The 27,379-nt window shown below is 37.3% G+C and overlaps 1 protein-coding gene across 3 annotated transcripts in view; it reads right to left on the bottom strand.

Annotated features, from left to right (window-relative positions):
- PRKD1 (protein kinase D1) overlaps positions 1–27,379 on the bottom strand; it is a 317,471-nt gene that overhangs the window by 166,517 nt on the left and 123,575 nt on the right. The window contains exon 3 of one of the 3 annotated variants that reach the window (XM_088025056.1): positions 23,287–23,306. The exons of the other annotated variants lie outside the window; for them this stretch is intronic. The gene's annotated coding sequence lies outside the window, so the exon portion shown is untranslated. The remainder of the gene's footprint in view (positions 1–23,286; positions 23,307–27,379) is intronic. 3 annotated transcript variants of the gene reach the window in all.

Here is a 27,379-nt window from a genome sequence, read left to right as displayed (position 1 = left end):
ACTGGGTATTTACCCCAAAGATACAAATGTAGTGATCCGAAGGGGTATGTGCACCCCGATGTTTATAGCAGCAATGTCCACAATAGCCAAACTATGGAAAGAGCCAAGATGTCCATCCTCAGATGAATGGATAAAGAAGATGTGGTATGTATATACAATGGAATATTATGCAGCCATCAGAAAATGAAATCCTGCCATTTGCAACAACATGGATAGAACTTGATGGTGTTATGGTGAGCGAAATAAGTCAAACAGAGAAAGACATGTATCATATGCTCTCACTGATATGAGGAATTCTTAATCTCAGGATACAAACTGAGGGTTGCTGGAGTGGTGGGGGGTGGGAGGGATGGGGTGACTGGGTGATAGACATTCGGGAGGGTATGTGCTATGGTGAGCGCTGTGAATTGTGTAAGACTGTTGAATCACAGACCTGTACCTCTGAAACAAATAATACATTATATGCTAAAAAAGAAGATAGTAGGAAGGGGAAAATGAAGGGGGGGAATCGGAGGGGGAGATGAACCACGAGACACTATGGACTCTGAGTAACAAACTGAGGGTTCTAGAGGGGAGGGGCATGGGGGGATTGGTTAGCCTAGTGATGGATATTAAAGAGGGCATGTATTGAATGGAGCACTGGGTGTTATACACAAACATTGAATCATGGAACACTATATCAAAAACTAACGACGTAATGTATGGTGATTAACATAACATCATAAAATAAATTAAAAAACACTAACTGTACAAGATTTATAATAGACCAAAGGAAAATGATAATGTTTGTTGTTAATACGTAGTTATAAGTAAGTTATAAGAAAACCAAGATTTTCTAGTCTGCTCTGTTCTTTATCAGAAACTCCATATGAGGGACCACTCGGATGCACAATAAGGCTGCTTATTGTTCTGCAATTTCTGCTTAGTTCCTGTAACTTCAACATAGCTCACATGATTTCTAATTGGCTCTAGCCAGATCGTGAAACTAAAAAGGCTACACTAAGGCTTCCTTCACTTCCAGTGTTGTGCATTCTCTGGTATAAATATTCATTACACCTAAGATATGTATTATATTTCTTCAAAACTAACCTATATTTGGTGAAAGAAATTTAACCAATTTTTTAAAAAACTCCCTTGTATTTATTCATATTATGATATTTTTGTGTTAATTTCACATACTGTACTAGGAAAAAAGCAAGGACCACAGATTTGGATGTTGGCATTGATACTGTGGAATTCCATTGTTCTGGTTGTACTGCTAATGATCCTTTGGTTCCATGGATAAAAATCTCATTTCCTGAAAACCAAATCCCCAAGGAGCTGCTGTATTTTTTTTCTTCTTTGTACTGATAAGCAGGCATTTCATCTGATTTAAAGGATCAAAATGAAAACAATTTCTCTCAATTACTTTGATGTTCCCCAAGATAGGAAAGAATTTCTTCACCCCCCCGTAAAATGCTATACAGCTTCTGGAAAGAATGCTGTAGCTTGTGGAAGAGTTAGTAGTGGCCAAAGATAATAAAACCACCTGCCATCCCACCAGAAGTAACATTTAATAAATTGGCCTTTCAGCTTACTCCCAAGGGGCCAGATGTCCTCAGCTGAGCTCTCAGGCAAGAGCAGCTTTGGCCCCACCTACAAAGACCCTTTATGTTTATATTAAAAAGGCATCTACAAAAGCACTTATGGATATCTGTGATGCCTTAGGACCTTGATTCAGGTTATTGGGTCATAGAGAAATGTATTATATTTCCAGCAAAACTGACTAATGGTCTCTTGCTGTCTCTCATAAAGGCAGATGTAGATAATTTACAAAGACGAAATCTGAAAAATGGTGAGAGAGAGCAAGTTCACCTGATCCCAAGAGAGAAAGAATTAAAAAATGAGATGTTGAGGAAAAAAAAATCTATAAAAGTCTGTGTTCTTTGATGAAAGGTACAGCAAAAAATGAATACAGGCTCCCCCATTACCCAAAAGTAGGGCATTCCTAGAAACCTTTTTGTAAGCCAAAACGTTGGTAAAGGGAAAAAGTAATTACAATTAATTTACATGGGAAAATTGTTGAGCATTCTCAGATACAGAAAATAACCTTTCTTAGGCTTTTCTGATGCCTGGGAGGACACATCTCGCTAAGGGATGCACAAAATAAGCTGAGATAAAGCACAGATGCTCACAGGTACAGTTCAAAGCTGTAGAGACTGGATGCTGACACACTCACTGAGTGTAGTTCAGGGGAAGGATATTTACAGGGCCCCTCTCACTGCCTGGGATGCATGCTGCCTCTATAACTGCCCCTGCAGAGCAAATGCTCAACACTGTTTTTGCTTTTTGCCTTTTTTTGGTAAAAGCAAGAATCGTCTTCAAATTCCTTTCAGTTAGCTAAAATAAGTACTAATGTAGGTCTTTCATAAAAGCAAAGTGGATCAATAAGAACTTTCAAAAAGTGGGGAGGATACCTATATGTAGGCAAAATCTTATACTATGACTTATATACTATGAATTATACTATGACTTTGCATTAAGTAGGTTAATTGCTTTCATTTATCATACTTACCAAAGGTCATAAAATATAAATATATTTTAAAAATATATAAAATATATAAAAAATATAAAACGATTTTTTTAAGAAGAAAAACAATGGCACTATACTAATACCTTGTGACATAAATTATTCCAGTACAAATTTATATTTTTATTTTTTGGGTGCTTGGAGAACAGTGGTTTGTAAACAATATGGACAAATATCCCCCAACTTCATGAAGATCTAAGATACCCTTCTGTTTTCTCAGCTGAAACTTCATGAATTTCCTAGAGTTACCAGAGGCAATCCCCCAAAAGTTAACTTCCTGTTCCCTTTGCATTTCTACGATCCAGTTTGCCCATAATCACAAGACAGTAAAGACGGAAGAAGTCAGTGTAGGAAATGTTTTAAGTGAGACATTGTGAGAGAAGTTCCTATTTGACTTTATTTTTTTTCAAAGATTTATTTATTTTGAGGGGGATGGGGAGGAGCAGAGGGAGAGACTCTCCAGCAGACTCCTCACTGAGCGCAGAGCCCGACGTGGGGCTTGATCTCACCACCCTCAGATCATGACCAGAGCCGAAATCAAGAGTCTGGCACTTAACTGACTGAGCCACCCAGGCGCCCCTTCTATTTGACTTTAAAAGAAGGTACAACAAAACCTCAGGAGAGGAACCTGTGATATCTGAGAAATCTGGGCCATCTAAATAGGCGAGCAACTGCAAGTTGTCAAAACCCCCTATTGTATTCTTGAAGCAACTGGGAGTTTATAAAAGAGTACGGGTCTGTGATTATGTCATTTCATCTGGGTCCAGTCATTGCACTAATTCATATTCCTTTCCACAGGGAGGGAATGGGTGCAGACAAAAAGTAGAACTGAGACATTTGAATTGAACATGATATTTTAAAGCTCAGTAAATATATATGTATGTAAATTTATATATAAATCTTACTTTAAATTCATAGAAAATAAAATTCATTAGTTGAGACTGAAACACATTAAGAATCAAAACACTGTCCTTCACAAAACTTCAAATACATTTATCAGAATTCACTTTACCAGCAAAACACTCAAGGTGTATTGCACTCCAAATTGCACCCATTTCCCTCATCCTATTTAAAAGAAATTGTCCTTACGAGAAGCAGTGGGCACTCCATGCATACACTCTCACTGGAATGGCCTCCAGGCGAGCTGTTCTTCACATTGTCAGGTTCCATGGGTAATCTCCATCCTCTTAGGCAATACATCAGCAGCATTTGCCCCAGGTGATCACTCCCTCCTTCCAACAAACACTTTGTTCCCTTGATTCCAGAATAGTGCATTCTCTTGGTTTTCCTTCTACTTGAAAGGCTACAACTCTTCAGTCACTATTACTGAATCTTTCACTTCTTTCCAACCTAGTAGATAAATGCCGGAGTGGTCAGAGCTCATTCTGCAGGAAGTCTATTTTCTCTATTTATAATCCCCTAGAGGATCTCATCCAGTCCTCTGGCTTTAGATACCATATATACTCAGATGGCACAAATGTCTACCTCTAGCATTGAGCGTTCCTCTAAAACACAGACCTATCTATCTAACGACACTCAACATCACTGTGTGGCTACATCTATGAGATTCACAATAGAACTCTTGACTACTCATCCCTGATTTTTCCCCTTCACTGTCCCCATCTCAAGAAAAGGCACCAACATCCAGGTGTTTGGGTCAGAAAGCTTGGAATCATCTTTAAATTTTCTTTCTCTCATTTCACATGGAACCCATCAACAATCTTATTAGCTCTACAAGCATGATATACTCCAAATCTAAAATCTGACACCATTTCCACTGCCATCTCCCAAGTCCAAGCCACCATGTCTTGCCCATACTGCCATAACTGCTCAAACCACCTGCTCCTCCTGTTGGCTGCACAATCTTTTCTACACACAGGAATGGGAGTCGCCCTTTTAAATCGTCTATCAGATCAGAGCCTTCAGATGGCTTCCCTTCACACTTAGAATTATCCTTCAGTCGTAACTAGAGCCCACAAGGCTCTTCCATCTCTGCCTCATCTTCTGCCACCCTTCCTCTACTCTGGTCCCATTACTGTTTTTCAAGTAAATCAGAGATAGTTCCTCCTCAAGGCTTTTACACTTGCCCTTTTCCTCCTGCTTGAAATACTCCTCTTCTCAATATTTACATGACTAATTCCTTCATGTTGTTCAAGTGTCACCACCTCAGCAAGGCTCTCCCTGACCACCCTAAGTAAAATACTGCTCCTCTGATGCCTTTCTTTTTTCCTGTTTCCTTTTACGTCAGAAAAATTGTCACTACCTGAAGTTATAGATCTATCTTCTTTTTTAAAAAATAATTATCTTCTCAACCACAACATAAGCTCCATTAAAGCAGGAACTTACTCCATCTGATTCACTATTATAACTCAACAGCCTAGAATAGTGCCTGGTAGGCAGTATGTGCTCAATACGTAGTGATGAGTGCATGAATAAATAACACGACAAAAGCAAGCTATTTTATCTCATGAAAGAATTAGAGGAATTGGTTAACAATTACTTCACTTTTCTTTAACATTATCAACCCAACCGCAAGTTGGGTAAGTACCGAAGTACCGAAAATTAATTCATAATTTCTCAGTAGAGGTTTTAGAATCCATCCAGAGACATTTAAAAAAAAATGGGTACCTAGCTGTCCATAGATTTAAAGAGATGATCTCTCTTCATACTCTAAATCCACAACTAAAACATGTCAATGACCTGTATTTATTGGGACGATCTGTTCCCCTTTGACTCTTAAAATAAAAACAGTCTTTATTTTTAGAAACCAGGATTTCCTTTCCTTGCAGAGGTTACAGCCCAGACACAGTCAAACACTCAAATGTTTACAATGACTTTGGCAGACTGCTCACACTGAAGAAGCATGTTTCCCCAATTTAGAAACTCCAGGTCTCTGAGGGTCTAATTCTCATATTCTGTGCCACTGTGGGTATTTCCTCAGTTGACTTATCAGAGTATCTTATCACCTCTAGAAACTTTAGATTAAGCAAAGAAAAGTGAATATGCTGATTCACCAAGTTAATAGGTAACCACCCAATCTTGGTTCAGTTCACCTCTCTCACTGACCAACTACCACTTTCCACTCTCCCCTCAGCCACTCTTCTTGGGAAGCATCAGCCATGAAGCACAGCTAGACTCATGGTGTCCATTCTTGCTGTTCCTTTTGCCTGGAATACTCTTCCACCTAACAGTCTACTAGCATACACCTTCGTTTAATTCAGGTCTCTGCCCAAATATCTTTATATTTTTTAACTCACTGTGTATACATATATATAGTATCTCTCTAATCAGTAAAATGTGCCCTCACTTGAACAGGGACCATGTGTTTGATTCATTGTTGAATCCTAGTACCCAGGACAAGGCCAGGTGTAGGGCAGTTAGTCAACTAATGGTTGTCAAATGAATGCTCCATAAACAGCATATCTTCATCATCCCTTCCCAATTACCCCCATTAGTCACTGAGTGAATTTTCATTTATTTTGGAACTAGCAGCCTATTTGGACACTCTTAAAATACCCTCTCCTTCTGTCCCTCCCCCTCTCAAGTAAATAAATAAATCTTTTGAAAAAACAGACTTACAGCTATAATTATTGAATACATATAATGTGCTATGATTTCAGATTTTAAAATATTGGAGAAAAATAAACTGAAATCTCTACAACCAACCAAAATGCATGTTAAAGGAATTAAATATAAGACAAATAGTTAAATAAATAAATGAGAAAGAAATATAAGAGTATATCTGTCTGATTGGGGAAGTCCTTTCTAATCCTTTAAGCCAATAAGCCTCTGGTCCAGGATGACAGATGAAGCATACATATTAAAGTTTCATATCCAAAAAAAATTAAAAAATAAAGTTTCATTTCCACAAATTCTGAAACAATAGTAAAGTACAAAGGGAATTTAATCCATATTACCCTGAACATGGGAGTGGACAGAGCAATGGAAGAACCAAAACTTCTAACAAGTATCAAGAAGATGGCAATCTTGATGGAAAGAGATCATACATAGGTTGTCACCTTTCCTGTGCATATATTTACATGGAGACTCTGACTGTGATTTCCTTCAATATACAGGAAGCAGGGGTCTTATACGCATCATTCACTTCTACGTCCTCAGCACCTAGTATATTCCAGGTACATAAGAAGTGCTCAATGCATATTTTTCTATTGAATGAATTAATAGCCATCAATAGAAAATTAAAGACACAAAGATGAGTCATTTTAATGTATTCCTATACCACCTTTAAAATTCAATGCCAATCACAAAAGAAGTTCTCAATAAATATGTTCTGAACAAATGAACAAATGGCGGAAATAAAATCTTTAATGTTGTGAAAAATTGCCATGATGCTCCGGTAAGTGAAAAAGATCATAAAAGAGTATAGACAATGAAACCCATATGTTGTTAAAAATAAAGGCATTCATACAAAAAGGACTTGAGGAGAATCCAAAAATATCAACTGAAGATATATCTGGCAATGGGATTATGAAAGGCTGTATTATCTTTTGTGCTTTTTTGCATTTTTCAAGCTTCTCACTACATACGTATAATCCCTTTGTTATTAAGGGGGGGGAAGCTATTGTATAACAGAAGGATTTAGTTCTGCCGTTCTCTTGGAAGTACTATTCCATATCTCTTCTCCCACTCTGTAGCCAGCCGGCTCATACCATGTTATGTGCCAGACTGTAGTCCCACCTTCACACAGGAAAGGAGGGAAAAATGGAGGTGTGACAAGGAGGCAGTTATACAGACAGACAAGAACCAGGCTCTGGGCTGTGCTCTGCGTTCTAGGATGGAATTTCACAGCCTATTCAGGTTAGAATATATGCCAGATACATCTGTATGTGCGCATATATGTCTATGTTGGGATGGTGTGCAGGTAGAGGTGCTTCCTCCACCATGGTACAGCCCTGAGCACCAAGATAAAACCATGGAAAGACCACCACCAAGGTCCCGCACACAGGTCAGGCACACTTCGCTCAAGTACCTACTTACTGGTCATTACGGATCCAGGCTTGTGTCAGCTTCCTTACCTATGTGCAAAAAAAAGTGGCTATCTGTATCACTGGGTGATACATGGAAGTGCTAAATTACTATATTGTCCACCTGAAACTAATATTACACTGTATGTTAACTAACTGGCATTTAATTAAAGCTTAAAAAAAGGATGAGGCATGCAAATGAAGCTTTCTCACTGCCTTGATCCCTCAGATATCTTCTGCTTTTATTCAAATTTTGTAAGGCCAAAATGTCTAGAATATGGGCAACCATCTTATGACCAAGGGGATAAAGGCAAAGGAATCATAGAGATACTATCCCCACAACCTGAGGCTGTGGAGCAGCAGAGGAGACCCTAGAGCCCCGTACCTACAAACTCCGTGTTAAATATATTTATGTGCCTGATGGCTCAGTATTGTTCTGTGGGCTTTCTGTGACATGGGGCTGAAGGCATCTATGATGGATGAAACACATAAAAATGACCACTAATTATTTCCTTCCCTGTAACCATGTCCATTTAGCTATCCTGTAATTTTTAGTGCTCTGAGATTGGCCATGTGACTTGCTTTAGCCAATAGGATATAAGCAAGCATGACTCAAGCTGTATAATTAGCATTTGTGCTCTCTTGCCAGCCCTGAAGCCACCACTGCCATGTGAACAGCACACACATGCATACATACAGACATATACACACACAAACTGGGAAAACTTTTTTCCAGTATTCAAAACTATTATTTGGTTCAGCAAAGAACTCATTCATGTCACTGATGAACATGGTAAGTCCTGACATCCACCTCTGTTGCTTCATTTTCATCTTACTCATTCACATAAAATTATACACCAAGGGTCATGTCAGAACTACAATTGTTTATCATTTGCAAACATAGGTTGCAACCATAAGATACAAGAGTTTAAAAAAATAGACAAAATTATTCTATGAGATATAATTGGCTATATGGAATTTATAATAAAGGGTATTGCACATTTTATTATTATTTGTAAATTATATTCTATATTACATTTTATATCATTAAAACTTCAATAGTTTTTTCAGCATTTCTTGTTAAACATTTACCAGCATACCACTGAGTACTATATAATGTGCCATCTTGCCCCCTAAGTCCCAGAGGCTGAGACAAAGAAGAGATTCTTGAGTTCTCCATCATAAAAAAAAAAGATAATAAATTAAATTATTTTCCTCAAGGAAATGGTGCTCAACTCTTTAGGAAAGGATGACATAATTAGTAAAAGTGGGCTGCAACTTCCTTATAAACCTGCAGGAAAAGCTAGAATAATGGCTGGAGGTAAGGCGGGCAGCTGGATTTCTAAAAACAAGAACTTTTTATTTGCATTCCTCTCCAGGGATGAACAATTTTTTTTTTTTATTATATCCAGGCTCTCTCAAATGTTTGCACCAATTAGAAATAGGAATCAGGTAACAACTTCTTATGTGGGCCTCATTTTTGAGGACCTGTGAGGGCATCACCAACTTAACATAAGGCCAAAGGCCAAAATAGGATATTAATTGATAAGTGATTCAATTTAATTTTTCCAACTGTGAAATCATCAAAGAACAACCTACAGTACTTAAAAAAAAAAAAAAAAAGTAAAAGAAATGTACTTAGAAAAAAACTTTCTTGAAGCCTGATTTTTTTCATAACCTTTACTTTCTATTGCCAAAATATATGCATGAAAATAAGATCAAGTAACCTAGCAGTTTATTCCCTCCCACCATTATCCTCCCGAAGTCATATATAGGAATAGAGTGTGGGAGGTGTGCAGGACAGATCTCCAGGCTGAGGAAAATCAACCTCTTAGTAAAAAGAAATGGGGAGAGACCTTATGTGACTGTTGGGAACAGGAAAAATGTAGAAGGAGAAATAACAAGACGGTACATTTTTTTCTTTTTTTTTAATATAGAGAGAAAGGAAAAAGCAAATTGGAAGACAAGTTGATGTGGTGAAAAAAATCGTGAAAGGACAGAGCCAAAAAATGTAAATGGCAATATAGACAAAATTAAGCGGCATATAAAAGAAAGAAGAAGAGCAAAAAAAAAGAGCCAGAATGATTAGTTTCTAATTTACTGTGCCATGATGAGTATTTCAGAATCCATTCTGCTAATGCTTTCCAAACCTTCTCCTTAAATTTAAGTAGCTGGCCATCCTTCCCCACATTTTAGGGGTCCGGGTCCTTGAGTAGTTCTCAGTGTGATAATATCCATAAATGAAGTCAAAGGAGGCTGGTGTTCATACAGCATCACATATTTTGTTAGTATACTTTTGATATCCTGACTTCTTGAGATATTCCTGAGACAGTAGACATTTGCTATTTCTAGCAGATAGGATTCATTCTTCCTTCTTTTGGAAATGATATCTATGCTTCCTGCTTCCTTTGGTGTGTCTTTTTTTTCTCTTTCTCTTTTATTCCTATAACTTACTTCCTTTTCTCTCTCCACCCCAGGAAAAGCCATTGTAAAATGCTTTGTGTGTATCTTTGGTTTGTATATGCATGCATATATTTGATTTATAAAAATAACATTATGCAACATATCGTTTTAGTCCTTTTTTGCTTTTGAGATGTATCCATGTTGCTATATGCACATCAAATCCATAGTTTCTACCAGCTTCATTCTAATCCTTGGTGTCCACTATAAACTACTTATCTACTTTTCTAGTGATGACACCCAGATTTCTACCAACTTACTGCCCCCCCAAACAATACTACAATAAATATGTTGATCCCTGCTCCTCATGTAGCTATGTAAGAAATTTCTTGAGGCCATATGTACCCAAACTGCTGAGTTATAATATTTGTATAGTTCAATTTAACTAAATAGTACCAGATTGCTCCCTAGGATGGCTACACCAGTCTACACTTTGACCAGCAATGCCTGAGGCTTCCTAATTATCAAATCCTCACCAGTACTTGGCATTATCCAGCTTTAATGTTTTTTTGCATTTTAGTAGGTAAAAGGTGACATCTCAAAATTCCTTTAGTTTGCATTTATCTAATTACAAAATGATTTGATGTTGTGGGCATTAGGAGTTTCTTCCTCTGTAAGTTAACTGTTCATATCGTTTGTTTATTTTTCTTTTGGTTTTGCTTTCTTTCTGTAGTTGATTGTTTGGAACTCTTTGTATTCTACATATTAGGTTTTAGATATTAGGAATATCTTCACCCATTTAGACACATGTTTATTAACTTCCCTGATGGTGTCCTTTAGTGAGCAGAAATCCTGTAAGTTATGTCATCAAATTCATCAATTTTTCATTTTATGATTTCTGTTTTGGAATTTTAAGATGGCCTTCTTCCTTCTCTCCATTACAAGACAGTCTCCTAATTTTTTTTGATTCAATTTATAATTTTAGCTTTCATACTTAGGTCTTTCATCTATTTGGAATACACCTTTGTGTATTAGATTAAAAATGCATGTTTTATTTTTTCCATATTATAAGCCAGTTTTCCCAATATCATCTACTAATTAATCCATCTGTTCCTCATTGATCTGTGGTACAATTTTTTATCATATATAAAATTTTCCCATATATATCAGTTTAGTTCTGAGCATTTCATTCAATCTTTTCAGTCTACCTCTCTGTTCTTATACCAATAAAACTTAAAAAAAATTATTATGACTTGGTATCATCTTAATATTTGATGGCCAAATCTCTGTTTTCCTCTTCTTGAAGTTGATTCATTTCCTTCTGAATCTGTATTTTTCCATAAAATATTTGTAATAAAATTAGTATTTTTAAATCTAACTGAAACTGTGATCAAGGTTAATTTAGGGAAGTTTGACATCTTTATAATATTAAATTATATCATCCTAAGAGCATGGACTGTCTTTTTTTATAAACATCTATTATATTTTTTATTAAAGTTGTAATATTCCCCATGGAAGCCTTATACAAACTCAATTATGTTAACTTCCAGATATTTAATGCTTTGTATTGCTTTTTTTTTTCCACTGTAATGTCTAGTTGATGTCTCCTAGTATAGAAAAATATTACTGATTTATGAAAGCTGATCTTGCATCCCGGACCTTAGTTGACTCTTTTAATGGTTCTAGTAGTTTGCCTGTAAAATCTTCAGGCTTTTTCTTTTAAGATAGATGGTCATTTCTGATGGACTCTGAAAAACAAACTGAGGGTTCTAGAGGGGAGGGGGGTGGGGGGGTGGGTTAGCCTGGTGATGGGTATTAAAGAGGGCACATTCTGCGTGGAGCACTGGGTGTTATGCACAAACAATGAATCATGGAACACTACATCAAAAACTAATGATGTAATGTATGGTGATTAACATAACAATAAAAAATTATTAAAATAAAAAAGATAGATGGTCATTTCATCTACAAATAGCGAGAGCTTTACCTCTCTCATTCCAATATTTCCATTTCTTTTTTTTTCTTTTTTCTAAAGTGTTGTTCTTTACCTACTCACTTTTTAATGTTCCGAAATATGTACTAAACTTCTCCATGAAATATAATATTTCTACAAGTTTTTTGCACATGATACTTCCTAAATTAAGAAGCACCATTCTACTTCTTTATTCCCAAGATATATTTTTCATAAACAGGTATTGAACCTTATCAAATGCTTTCCTGGGATCAGTCAAGATAATCATTTGATTTTTTTTCTTCTTTGATCTAATAGATGAATTATCCTTTTTTTAAAATATCAGATATCAAGTTCTACTTTATCATGATGCATTATTTGTAACACACTATAGGATCCTATAATACACTATAGGATCTGCTTAGCTATTGGTTTACTTTGGGTTGTGGTGTCTACATCACATGAAAAACAGACCTATAATGATTTTTCCTCTGTTGTGCTCATCAGGCTTTAAAGTTAAGATGTAACTAGTCTCAGTTAGTGAGCTGGACAGCTTTTGCTAATTTCAATTTTCTGGAACAACTTTCAACAATAGGAATTGGAGTTCCTTAAAAGTTTCGTATGATTGACTTATAAAGCCAACAGGCCACAGGTTATTTGTTTTTAATAGTTAATAGTTAATTGGTTAATTCCAATTTGGAACCTTGGAATCATAAAGGGAGAGACTGGACTTTAGGGGCTCACTGTGTAGACTGGAGCCAAATGTAAGTTTAACTAAGCCAGGAGATAAACCCTGGTGGTACCGTGTGAGTCCTGGATAAAACCAAACCCACCCCTGGTCAATATGGTTTGGTGTACCAAGTTCCTCAAGAAAAAGTTTTTCAACCAGTTTCTGCATTTGTAATTACACGGTTCCTAAAAACTTGGTCTTAAAGCCTCAGCCTGTAAACTTGGATCCTCCCTGGTTCTTTGTGAATTACTGACCTCCTGCTCCCTAAAACACTGCCTGGAGGAAGCTGATGACTCCCTGGCCCTTGGCATGATATCCTGAGCCCGCATTTTTTGCTTGTTCTCAAATGTGCTGGGACAGAGCCTTCTTACTCAATAGCCTTGATCTCACTTTCAGACTTTGGCTTGCTTTTGACCCTGTGAACAACCAGCTTTCTCTTTAGCTCTCCACCCAATCAGCATAGCCACATAATGCCTAGGTCACAGTGTCATAGATGTGCAGATAGAGTGGAGATTTACCAATTGCCACACACATTTTTCACTCAATTTTTATAGTTAGTGTGTACATAGTTAGTGTGACATTACAGTTTCATAGCCTAATGAGAAAAAAAAAACAGGAAAAAATATCTTGATATAGTCATATATTTATCTATATCTATAATGGTAATACATATATATTTTTTCCTCTAGTAAGTTCTGGCACTCTCAATACCCCCACTGAGTTTCTAGAACATATGATATCATTTCAAAGACATATGACAGAGAAACAATGTTTAGATTTCTAAAAGTGACACAAACTGAATTTTAACTGTAACAAACTGTTGTACCAAGCTATGTTTAAAAACTTTACATTTAGAAACAATGACACATGCTGCCAAAGTCTGTTTGAAGTGTTCTTTCTCTGTACTGTGCATAAAGACTTTCTATGTTTTTAAATCAAAATTTAAATCAAAAGTTGATCAGTGATGAAGGTATATTCAAGATTTTGAGGATTTCTTTTTGTACATTTTGAAAACATACACATGGTAGTTCCTCTTTTACAAATGAAACTTTCAAGAATAAAAGCAACATTTCAAAAAAAAAAACTAACATTCTTTGGATATTACTTTAAAGCAAGACAAAACTTTCACCAAAACTGCCCTATGTCTGTCCTTTATTCTATCCTTGATGGAACAAAACAGGACCAGTGTGGATATGGAATACTCATGTGATTGAAGGAACTTTGCCATTGGTCCTTCCTAACCTCACTGCAGGCTAGAGTCTTTACCAAGTAATTAGAAAGCCTGAGGTTCTGCAGACAAAGCTCTGCGAGCCTGCACAGTGGCAAAACCACAGTAGTAGTCCCTTACTTGAGAGATGTGTTATTTCAGAAATTATGTGACAGGCTCAGGACTCATCAACTGCCCTTTGAGATAGCTGTCATGAATTTTATGAAAAGGGTAGAGTGGCCATGGACCAATTTCTATGCTTCTTTTAACTTAAATATATTATCTGGTAGAACAGACTTTTCAACTTTGAAGCCCCTGTGTCTTAGTCCGTTTAGGGAGGGTGGCTTATAAACAACAGAATTTATTCTCACAGTTCTAGTCAAGATCTAATCCAGTCAAGATCAGAGTGCCAGCATGATCGGGTGAGGGCCCTCTTCTGGATGGCATTCTGCTTCTGCTTCTTCATGGGGCGGAACGGGATAGGGAGCTCTGTGGGGTCTCTTTTTATAAGAACACTAATCCAAAAAAACAACACAAATGGATAAACAAGGAAAAAAATAGTATCAGACCTATAAATACAGAGAACAAACTGATGGTTGCCAGAGGGGATGGAGATGGGGGGGATGGGCAAAATGGGTGAAGGGGAGTGAAAGTTATAGGCTTCCAGTTATGGAATGAATAAGTCTCAGGAATAAAAGGTACAGCATAGGGAATACAGTCAATGATATTTTAATAGTGATGTATGATGACAGATGGTAGCTACACTTGTGGTGGGCACTGCATAATGTATAGAAATGTCAAGTCACTATGCTGTATACCTGAAGGTAATGTAACATTATGTGTCAACTATATTCAAAAATTTTTTTTTCTTTTGAAAGAGCACTCATACCATTCAGGACGGTTCTACTCTAGTGACTTAAGCACCTCCCAAAGGCCACACCTCCTAATACACTGGGCATTAGGATTTTAGCATATGAAACTTCAAGGAAGACACATTCAGACCACAGCACCCTTATCATATAAACTCCATCTTTTTTAGATTTATTTATCTGTGTAGTCAAAAGACTAAAAATCATATAATTATAACCCAGAGTTTTCAACTATATAAAAAATAATAATTGTAAGATATTGTATATAGTTATCAACAAAGATCAGCAAAGTTAACATCATATTGCTAGTAAGCTGGAACAGCTAAGCTCCATATCCCCCTTAATGAGTAAGTGAAGTCGGTTAGCTGTTTCACCAGTCTCAGGTTCTAACATGGTGCCTGGGCATACAGACAAGCATCACATTAACTCCTAAGGATTCTGGAATGAAAGCTCTTTCCTGCTTTCAAGGAGCTCCCAGTCTAGTAAGAGAGCTTGAGAACCATGCAGTCTTCACAATGACGAAGCTAATGCAGGATGCCAAGGGAGCATGGATGAGGGGGGTACCCAGCTCTACCTGAAAGCTACATGGACAAAGTGTCATCTCACCTGAGTTTTGAAGCATGAGGTGAAGCTGCACAAAGAGCGAGGGGCATGTACAAATATATATGCTCCATGAGAGTGACTAAGGATTGAGTGTAGCCATATCAAATCATATTTCAGGAAAATGGCAGGAGAACTAGGCAGAGAATAGTCCTTGATTGCTACAACAAAGACTTTTTGTTTTTATTGTGGACACAAAAGAGTTTGATTGTTTTTTTGTTTTTAAATAAAAACATGGCCTGATCATAAATGAGGTTTCCCACAGACTGGCTTAAAGGGAGTGAGAGTAGAGCAGCAATGACCCACACAGGAAATGCTGAGGGCCTTCCCAAGGGCAGAGCAGAGGGGGAACAGTGAGGGGCAGCAGATTGGATAAGGAGGGTGAAGCGTGCACAGGGAAATGGCAGAGTGGGGACAACGCTCAGATATGGGGATTGAGCCACCAGACGGTTCATGTTGACGTTCTTTAAAATTAGGAATCTAGGGGAAGAACAGACTCAAGAGGAGATGAGGAATGGTTCTAGGAGCTATGAAATGCCAGGATACAAGGTCTGTTTCCTGGGTGTGCCTCACTTTCTGAATGCTCTGCTCAAAAGCCCGTAATTTTCTGCCAAAATTATAGTTTTCTATGGGGTAAATAAAAAGCTCTTCTCACCAAGAGAGGAGGATAAAAGCATGGAAAGGAAAAAAGAAGATACATCAATGAGCAGAGTGAAGAATGTGAAAGAAGAGAAAAGTGAAAGTGGTTGTCAGAGCAGAGGGGTGTGTGGGGGAATGAGCGAAATAGGGGGAGGGGGTTAAGAGGCACAAATTTCAAGTTATAAAAACAAGTCACAGCAACGTACAGCATAGGGAATGTAGTCAATAATATTGTAATAACTTTGGGTGGTGAGAGACAGTAACTAGAGTTAGCATGGTGAGCACTGAGGAATGTACAGAATTGTCGAATCACTATGTTGTATACCTGAAAGCAACTGAACATTGTATGTCTACTTCAAAAAAAAATTATTTTTCTTGGTTCAAAAGGAAAGAGCTTGGTTTATTATTTATTATTATTATTATTATTTCTCTTGGTTGGAAAGGAAAGGAATGGAAAAGAAAGGAAAGGAGGGAGGAAGGAAAGACAGGAAGGAAAGAGGGTGGAAATGCTAACCACAGAGAGTGGAAAGACCATAGTGTATGAGCCAAACCTGAGCAGTTGTCCAGACATGACTCCAAGGTGGCTACAGTGAGTCTTCAAACCGTGGTGACCCAGCAAACCATGAGAATAAGACTTCCAGACATAGCTGGCAGTTCAGCAGGAGGTCAGAGATCTCAGACATTTCTTTTAGTAAAAGCCTGTTCTCTCTCTGAGGAAGCCAAGGAGGGAAGGGATTGAGCAGGGTGTATTTTACTTCTTTTTCTACATTTACAGGCAGCTGGCAAATGTATAACTGTAGAAGTTTAATTGCAAGATCAGGACTTATTTATATCCTATATATAAAAAGTCAATTCCTTAACTGAGTTTTAGAGCACAAAATGTTCAAATTCCACCAAGGTGTTGGGTGTAGTTCATACTTTATCTTGTTGGCCAATATGTTAAAATGCAGAGCTTTCATATAATTTCTGATTTCTCCAAAGCTGGGACCAAGAGAGGCCTCCCTCTTCAGATGCAGAACATGATGATTTGAAACCTTAATCTATCACTCTTGAATTGTCACAACAATTATTTTTCATACTGCAGTTATATTCATTTGATAGAAGCACATTCCCTTCCAATAGAAATAAGTTTTTAAATACAAGAGTTCCTACCCTTAAGAATTCTCAATTTAGGGGCACCAGGGTGGCTCAGTTGGTTAAGTGTCTGCCTTCGGCTCAGGTCATGATCCCAGGGTCCTGGGATTGAGTCCTACATCAGGCTCCTTGCTCAGCAGGGAGTCTGTTTCTCCCTCTGTCTGCCGCTCCCCCTGCTTATGTTCCCTCTTTCAATCTCTCTCTCTCTCTCTGACAAATAAATAAAATCTTTAAAAAAAAAAGGAATTCTCAATTTATAAACTTTACATATAAGAATAAAGCTGTGCTACAGAGCAATAGTATGTCAACATTGTACAGATGGTGTCCATTCGTCACATGTGGTCATTTTGGTCTTAACCATCACAGGGTTCTAAAGTCTAAGGAGACTTGTAATTGTGTTGGGTTTTAAAGGTTCCACAACTGTAGTTAGTACACAATACTGAGATTGGTACATAGGCAGTAAGGGTGGAAGGTGCTAGTGAGGTGAGACATATTCGTAGGAAGCAAACTAAAGAAGAGAAAAAAATGAAAAAGAGTAATTGAGACCATGCCAAGTACACATGGAATTCGCCTCAAACAGCATGTGAATCACCTGGTGTGTGGAAGGCACAGGGCTCATATAATGGACTCTAATTAATTTAAAAATAGCAATCTTTCTATTAGTATGAAAGGAAGCTCCATGATTAAACTGGTCACATTCAAAAACATGCGTTAAGCATCTTCACACTTCAGGTAATTTTAACCACTGTCCTAATACTAATTTGAAAATGTAATCATTCCAGAAGCCACCACAGAGGGGGAATGAACTGCAGCACTAGCCCTCCTCATTTTGGCAGTGGTTTGGAGTTTGTGCAACTTAGTGACACTCAGAAAGTTTGGGAGTTATTTTAGCACAAAAGGGAGGCTTCTATTCAGATGCACAACACTGTACTTTCACGTAAGAAACATGAGAGCCCACCAAACACACAGAAAATAGAAGAGCCACAGGCTCAGTGGCAGAAGTTGGGATTGTGTGTTGAAGGTGCCAACCTCACGTGAGCAAAGAACTGGTGCGTTGTGGCAAAATTCACTGAGTGAAAACTCTTAAAAGAGAGCACTCCTACAGAAAACTCCACACATATATTTTCCTTTATGACTAAGAAACTGCATGTTATTCACTGGCAAATATTTCTTATTTATTAAAAGAAATTTCAATTTTTTCACAGTCAGAGGCTTATGGACAAAAGTTAAAATAATCTGGCTGACCTACACTTGATTGTAAACACAGGCAAAGCCTTCAGAAATACAGACCTCCCCAATGTTATTAAATAAGAGACTGTTGTGTCCAGTGAATGGGCAAACAGCATGGTTTACTATTTTTGTATGATAGCAGTTTTCAATAGCACTCTTATTTTCTTTTTAAAAGGCAGCCTTCCATTCAGCCAACCCCAAATTCCCTCTTTCTTCACATTGGAGAAATTGTTCTGCATTCTACTTTGCAGAGTCGCTGAGTTATGCCAATGAGAGAGCTCACACAGTTCAATCCTGCTTGCACCAGTGGTTCATTAGAACAGCTTCTGGATTTCAAATTCACTTTAAAGGGACACTTAGATTTCACCGACCAGAATTTTCTCACCGTCAACTAACACTCAACACATTAGCTAAAATACATATTGGGGAATTATTTCTTGATTACTACCCAGAAGCTCCATTCTACTGAGCCTTACAACATAACTCATTCCACTTCAGTCCTTCTAGATCCTTTGCAACATATATATATTATATATATATATACACATATATATATTATATATATGTATTACATCTACTGTATTAATAGATATATAATAATAGCTTCTTGTTAGTTTTTGTTTTGGTAGCTTATATTTATATAGTTACATTGTAAAAGTTTATCTTAAATAAACTTATAGAATTGGTGGTCCTAGGCACATCCTTGTTCGCTAGATTTTATGTTTTAATTTTAATTACCATTTTAACCTCTTAAGTAACCAGTGTTGAAATCTCTTTAAAACAGAAAATGTTATCTTTAAAAAAAAATAAAAAATAAAATAGAAAATTAAGTATAACTTTGTTAAACATAACTTGAAATTTTAAACATTAGCTTAAAGTCACCATAATAAACATCAATAATTACTGAAAGCAATAGAGTAGGCCATCAAAAGCAGAGGCATTTTAAAGCCCTGGGCTCAATGTTCAAATTCATCAACTAATTTGGCATTGTCTGAACCTTGGATTGCTTATCCACAAAGTGGGAATAAGAACACATTTCTCATCTGGTTGTTGGGATGACTGAGTTAGATAATTAACTGTACTCAAAAAAACAAGTCTTCATCATTTCTCTAGAAGGCTGGAGTGTACTCAGAATCTGCTGAGGTAGGTGAAATATTTGCTTCCAGTCTAAATAGCACCACACTACTGCACTTTTAGAGTGCTCGGGCTTGATTTTATTACTTTTGACTATTTGCCTGTCATGGTATCAACTCAGGCTGTCACTGATATCATTATATTAGCCAGTGGTCTAACAGGTAAAATAAAAAGGGAGCACAGGATTCAATAAATAAAAGAAGCCTTCCTGTACACAGAAAAGAGTTCTCCTTCCTCTTGTGAGCAAGACAAGTGCGTTTCCTGAAATAGAGGTTCCTGAAGGAAAATGGGAAAAGAGGTGTTTCAAACTGATTTACAATTGGGCCAGGCACAACTGCCCAATTCTTTTGATAAACATATGAGTAGCATCGGATAATCAGCAAAATGTATTTTAATGAAAACAAGTCCTAGACTGAGCTAGACCACAAGTTCAAACAAGCATTAGCAAGAAGGCATACACCATCATGCCACCTGTTACTATAGACTCTTCAACTCCCCTCTCTTAGTCTTCGTTTTTTAAGATTTATTTATTTGGGAGAGAGAGGAAGAGGAGGGGGAGGGGGAGGAGAAGGAGGTGGAGGAAGAGGGGGAAGTGGGGGAGGAGGAGGGAGAAAGAATCCAAGCAAACTCTGTGCTGAACACAGAGCCCGATGCAGGGCTTGATCTCACAGGCTTGTGATCACCACCTGAGTCAAAACTAAGAGTCGGACTCTTAACCAATTGTACCACCCAGGCACCCCTCCCCTCTCTTAGTCTTTTTAGGCACTTCACATACCACTCTGCATGAAAGATTTACCATTCCACAAGAATCAGCTAGTCCTCTAGTCAAATAAAAAGACAGAATGCTCTTTGAGTGGACCCACTGGAATTCTCAATCAAGGGGCTTTACTCTGAAGGGGTTAGCTGTTCTGTTTGCAAGATTCTTATACACTTCATTCCAACGATGGAGGTACCTATACAACTCCTAACAAACCGCACTTGTCTCACCACTGAAGAATTCTAGCATCCATTTTACTAATTAATGAATTCTATGGTTCATATCTGTATGTAGTTCATATATATTTATACATTTGTATATATGAGTTTTGTGGTTCAATATTTGAAGTGTTCTTAGTGATCATTTTAGATTGCAGACTCCCCTTAAAAGTCCTTCTTATATAAATAACTATGCCTACAGTGGAGAGTCAACTTCAGCACACACATATTACTCTCTATACTGAAGTATTTTAAAAGTAAATTACAGATTAGTAATGAGGAGGGGTGGTTGTGATTATTGTTAATTTTGTGTTCCTTGTGGTAGGGAGAATAAAAATCAAAAGCTTCACATCCAGGAAATGTAGTTCCCATGGCCTTGGATGGTGTCCCAGGGTCTTCCACAAGTGTTCAAGGTACTCAAGACATGGTTTGCACCTCACAGGAGCCACAGAATGGACAATGGGCTGGGAACTAAGCAACTAAAACCTAATTTTTCCCCTGTGCTTCTTCATGCTGAAGAATCTGCATAGAAAACTGGCTACAGGAGCTCCTCATCTAGTTAACATATACTGTCTGGTGACTTTTGGCTCATCCTGGATCCAAATGCAATCTAGGCAAATCTAAATTACCCCTCTAATTTGTTGATTATAATCTGCTTTAAATTCATAAATTAGAATACTCTATTTTTTTGCAGATAGATTGATTTTGTTTTTACAATGATACTTATTCTGCAGAACAGAATCATCTAGGGAGACTTATCTATCTCACAGACATAATGAATCAGAATGTCCACGGTGGGACCCAGGAATGCATAATTGAGGGGCTAAAATGGGGAAGATGCTATTCGGTTCTGATGTACACTCTTGATAAAGAACCACTGGAGAACTGCCAGTTTGCCATAATGACGAACTAGAGCTTCAAACCAATCTTCCTCCACTGGGGGTGTATATATATATATATATGCTGGATAGGCTTTTTTTTAAATAAATCACTTTAAAAGTATCAAAGAACTGACAAGATAATAAGGAATCATTAGCTCAATACTGCAGGAACCCAGAGAGATAAGCTAGCATGGAAGTTTTCTTTCCATGAGTCCATTAGCCAGTTCTGACAAATTTTAAAATTCCTACATATTTGACCTTTTGTCTTCATGGCCTCACTAGCAGAAGGTGACCAAAATCAAAGCCCCAGACTGACACAGAGTGGAGGATTTAACAGGAGATCACCCTGGCAGAAGCAAGTATTGTTTCCTTTTGGAATCCCAACTTAAATTTAGGGTACAGGTGAAATAGAATGGATTTGCAGCCCAAATTGGCATTATGAAGAGCCTCCAAAGAAATTCAAGCCTTAAGCTTGGTTGGTGCTACATTCAAAGTGTCACCTTGTGCCCAGCAGAAGCAAATACAGATTCTTTCCAGAGAAAGTTAGCTTAATTCCAGAACTCAACTAAACGTGACTATATTCAAATAAAGTACTTCTGTTCATTAAAGACATCATAAAGATAGGAAAAAAAGGAAGACAGTGGATGGGAAAAGAATTTGCAATACATGTAACAGACAAAGGACTAGTATCCAGAATATAGATAGACATAAAATTTATATAGATGCTTCACAAAGAGTAAATCTAAATGGTGAAAATACATGAAAAGGTGGTGTACCTTGTTAATAATGAGGGAAATAAAAAAAACAAACACACAATTAAAGACGCTACACATACTCCTGACTGCTTCTTGTTGAAACCTGGGAATGGGACATGTTTTTGAGAATTAAGAAACAGAGCCTCTCATGCCCTTCTAATATGAATATAAATTGATTTTAAAAAATGCTTTGGAAAGCATTTGGCCTTTTCTAGTGAAGCTGAAGAAACTCACATGCTATAGAAATTCCACTCTAGGGAAACTCATGAACAGGGACATCAAGAGATATATTTGTACAATAATGTTCTTTGCAGCACTTTTCTTGACAGCCAAAACTAGAAACAACCCAAAAGTCCACTAACAGCAGAATAGATAAATTGTAGTATAAACACATAATAGAATATTTTATAGCAATGAGAATAAACAAACTACAACTATACACAATAACATGAGTAAATCATTAAAGTAAATAAATCATGAAAAAAGGCAAGTCACTAAAGTACCTATAGTATGATTAAATTTATATGAAAGTCAAAATCAGGTAAGACCAACCAATATTGTTTCGGTGTACATACGTAGTGGTAAAATTTTATTTTTTATTCTATTTTTTTAAGATTTTATTTTTAAATAATCTCTACACCCAGTGTGGGGCTCAAACTCACAACCCTGAGATCAAAAGTCACATTCTCCACCAACTGAGCCAGCCAGGCACCCCATAGGGGTAATTTTTTTTTTTAAGATTTTATTTATTTATTTGACAGAGAGATAGAGTAGGAACACAGCAGGGGGAGTGGGAGAGGGAGAAGCAGGCTTCCCGCGGAACAGGGAGCCCGATGCGGGACTTGATCCCAGGACTCTGGGATCATGACCTGAGCCGAAGGCAGACGCTCAATGACTGAGCCACTCAGGTGCCCCCAGAGGGGTAAAATTTTAAAGAAAAATGAAAGGAACTGGGGAGTGGGAGAGGTTATAATTAGAAGATCTGTCAATGTTCTTTTCCTTGACCTGGTGATGACTGCATGAATTTGTGCTTTATAATATTCATTAAACCATATTTTCAGCTTTATGGACTCTCCTGGTTTCATATTATATTTCATAATGAAAGCAATATTTAAAAAAGAAGAAGGAAGGGGAGTAATAGGAAGAGGGAAGAAGGTAAGGAGAAAAGAGAAGAAAGAGCAGGAGGAGAAAAAGGAGGGGGAGGAGAACAGGAGAAGCAACACTGACTTCAATCCCGAGTCCATAGGCTTGTGACCGTATCCTTTCTCTTCAGTGTGCGACGTCAGATCAGCCCGCACCATAGAGTGCCTTCAGTAAGCCCTCCCCACTGCCCCACTATGTTCACTGTAGGCTCTAATTTGGCCTTTGTCCTGACTTCCGGTTCTCTTCGACAGCTTTCTCAATCAGTGAAAAACGATGACACTGTTAACACGTCCCAAAATAAGTATTCAAGGAGCAGGGGAAATAGAATATCACAGGATGACACTTGCTCAATACCATTTTAGCCTCATTTGCTCTTACAGTCATCATTCTCACAGGTATGGTAAGTACCTCAACTGTGGCTTTCTTTCCATGGGTATTGTCCATGAATCTCACTGATGCTGAACGGTGCTGACAATACGGGAATCAATGTCATGCTCTTCAGATGTAAGGAAATATGTGACTTTTTTCTCAACCTCAGCAGGAGTAGAAGTACTAACTATAATTTATAATATGTATACTCCCATGGACTTATTTTTTGAGTACTTTAAAAAAATTTAGTTGGAAAAATGTGGCTGCTGAACATAATTCATGACTTCTAATAGGTTTCGAAATAAATAATAAATAATTGAATAATTGAAATAAATAATAAATTTTAGGGACCAAAGAATGTGATTCCTTAAAATGTGAAACTTTAATTCAGAATTTAAGATTATAGATGTTTGGGGGGAGGGGAAGGAAACAAACAGACAAACTTTTATTATTAAAATTTGCTCAACGTACTACAGATTCTTTGGGGTCACTTTGGTATCACTGGCTGCCCTGAACTTAAAAACAGGCTAATCAATCCCTGACTGTTGTGAGGGAGAAATTCTCCATAAGGGTAGGAATTTGTTTCTTCTCCCAACTGAATCATGTTTTACTTCAAACACACTCTCTAAACAGGAATGGTTTGTACTCCATGTTTTCTTGTTTAAATTTTTTTTAAGTTATGTGGCTGGTCTTATATTACTCCTAATATAATCCCCAGCCTTCACCCCTAAAATCCTAATTTTCATGCTGCCAGACTTTCCTGAATCTTTTCTGCCCCTGAAACAAAAAAGTACCCAGATTTTCTGCTCTACCTAAGCAATCTATTCAAGTTCTGGAGGTCTTGTTTAATTGATTTATAGAACTCCAATTCCAAGAGGAAGAGTTTCCAAAAACCCCATGCAATAATGCCACCCAATTCATCTCTGTTGAGTGCTTATCCAGCTTGAAAACCTTCAGCAACGGGGGCTCAACCTCCAATGAGACAGGTTCCATCATCTGAGTAGCTTAAATTATAAGGAAGTTCTAATTAATGCTTGTAAATGGTACCAGATGGCTTTTGTTGTGCATTTTGGAGCCACACCAAATACCTCTATTCTCTCAACCTTAGGCAGTTTTATCAAAAATACCTCAAGGGAGTTCTATTTTCTTATTTCCAGGTTAAACACAGTCCATTTTGTCAACTGTTCTTCAAAAGATAAGGTTTCAAGATCCATCACTGGACTGAACTCCCGTTTTGTCAATGTTCTCTCCAAAACAAAGTGCTCAAACTAAACATGGTACTTTGTACTTAATTCATGTTATTATTAAATATGCAGCCTAGAATAAGGTCTGTTTTGTCAGCAATAGAATACTGTCAACTGAAAATCAGTCAGCAAATCCTTCAGAATCTCTTTTGCTCTCATGCACAGTTATATGTTGTATAAGTGATTAATTTCAATAAAGTTTAGTTTTATACTAGTACATAATAAATAATCACCCTGTTAATTACAGAACAAGTTTTGAGTTGCTTGAAGTATTTACCTTTATTCTTTCAACTAAGAAGTTGAAATCAGTTAACAATTCGGTGAGTATCTACTGTTTTATAACAGAAAATTGGTTGTTATTTTAAAGATAAGGAAACAGAAATCCAAAACTTTAAAGTGACTTGCCTTGGAATCAGCATTCTTATCTAGTCTGTGTGACTCCAAAGGGTGTGCTATACCTCCCTGTTCTTTCTTAACCATCCCACTACTTTAGATATACACAGAATTGACAAGTAGGCCTTCTAGTCTTTATGCAAGTCACTGATATGCTTCTGAATGGGGCAAGGCCCAAGGATGAAACTTTGCAACACATAACTAGAAACCCTCCACAGGGAGACATACTGACCCACTAAGCACCAGTCCTTGATGAGTTAATTTCACAATTAAGAACTAAGCTATCTCCATCAAGCCCACACTTTCCATCTACTCCATAAGACCATCAGAAGTAATTTTATAAAAAAAAAAAGTCCAAATTTACCACATACACAAAGTTCCATGCATGCCCTTGAATCAAGTAATTATTTAAAAAGAGATACCAAGTGGTAAACTGAGGCATATTAAAATTTTAAGTTTATTTGAGCAAAAATGCCTTGGAATAGGACCGTGCCAAACCAGAATTGGTTAGAAGCATTCCATCAACAGGAGCCACAGACAAGCGGTTGCCTTGCTCAGGAAAGCTTACTTGGCTGTTTGTGATTGGCTGTCTTTAGGTTTTGATTTCTTAACCTAGGTTAAGCATTACAGGCTTAGCTTTGGTTCGTTTATGTAGGTTACTAAGCCATTAGAACCACCTGTGTCTAATGGCCTCCTTATTTAATTAACTTAGCACAAGTTAGTGAAGCACAATTTCCTCTTGGATTGGCATGAAGCCATGCCTCATCTCCTGTTAATAATCACTGCTGCTTTTCTGAAGGTTCACACAGTCTCATGATCTATTTTGAAATTTGGCTGAAGAGTTTGAGGTTAAGTTTACTAATTGGGAATTTACAAATTCTTCTATTACCCTTTCTGGAAAATTATTTTTAATCTCTTAGAACTCTTCAGTTCTTTGAATCTGTAAAAATCCTAACATCCCTGCATGGTGAGTCTGGACTCACAAGAAATCATCCCTTCGGGGAGCCTGGGTAGCTCAGTCGTTAAGCATCTGCCTTCAGCTCAGGTCATGAACCCAGGGTCCTGGGATGGAGTCCCGCATTGGCTCCCTGCTCAGCGGGGAGTCTGCTTCTCCCTCTCCCACTCCCCCTGCTTGTGTTCCCTCTCTCACTGTGTCTCTCTCTGTCAAATAAATAAATAAAATGAAATGAAATGAAATGAAATGAAATGAAATGAAATGAAATGAAATAATAATAAAATAAAAAAGAAATCATCCCTTCATTACCTAAGAGCTCACTCACTATTTCCACATATTTTCAGGCACCAAGTTTCTGCTAGCCAGCTTTGTTCTACCTCTTGAGTTGGAAGCTCTCTTTGATTAAAAAAAAAAAATCAAACAAAACAATTACTATGTGCTTCTGTTACCTCGTTACCATCTAGATATACGATATAACAGGCCTCAAAAAAAAGCCTATCTCTCCCATGGTCTTCTTATTCTGAAAGTAGTTTCAAATACCTTCTTTTTGGCAGGACGCTGTATATTTTAAATTACTCCATGCATTAAACTTTCTCAAAGCAGTTTTAAAAGATCTTCCCCCTCTGTTATAAATATCCTTGGTTACATATGTCTCAAGCCCAGCACAATACCCACTGTCTTGAATCTGGGAGACCAAGTCACTCTTTTTTCTCTTTCCAGATTTTATTTAAATTCAAGTTAGTTAACATATAGTACAATATTAGTTTCAGGGGTAGAATTTAGTGATTCATCAGGTGCATATAACACCCACTGCTCATTACATCATGTGCCCTCCTTAATGCCCATCACCCATTTACCCCATTCCCCCCACCAACCTCACCTCCAGCAACCCTCAGTTTATTCCCTATAGTTAAGAGTCTCTTATAGTTTGCTTCCCTCTCTGTTTTTATCTTATTTTACTTTTCCTTCACTTCCCCTATGTTCATCTGTTTTGTTTCTTAAATTCCACATATGAGTGAAATCATATGGTGTTTGTCTTTCTCTGACTGACTTACTTTGCTTAGCATAATACACTCTAGCTCCATCCACATCATTGCAAATGGCAAGCTTTAATTCTTTTTGATGACTTAGTAATATTCGATCATATATATGTATATATATCATTTATTCATATATATACATTTATATATCATTCCATCATACACACACACACACA

Source organism: Eumetopias jubatus, unplaced genomic scaffold, assembly GCF_037043125.1.
Source record: "Eumetopias jubatus isolate StellerSeaLion01/CBP00866 unplaced genomic scaffold, mEumJub1_p1.0 scaffold_7, whole genome shotgun sequence".
Lineage (NCBI taxonomy): Eukaryota > Metazoa > Chordata > Mammalia > Carnivora > Otariidae > Eumetopias > Eumetopias jubatus.
The sequence above is the reverse complement of the archived record's forward strand: the minus strand, read 5'-3'. Positions and strand labels throughout refer to the sequence as shown.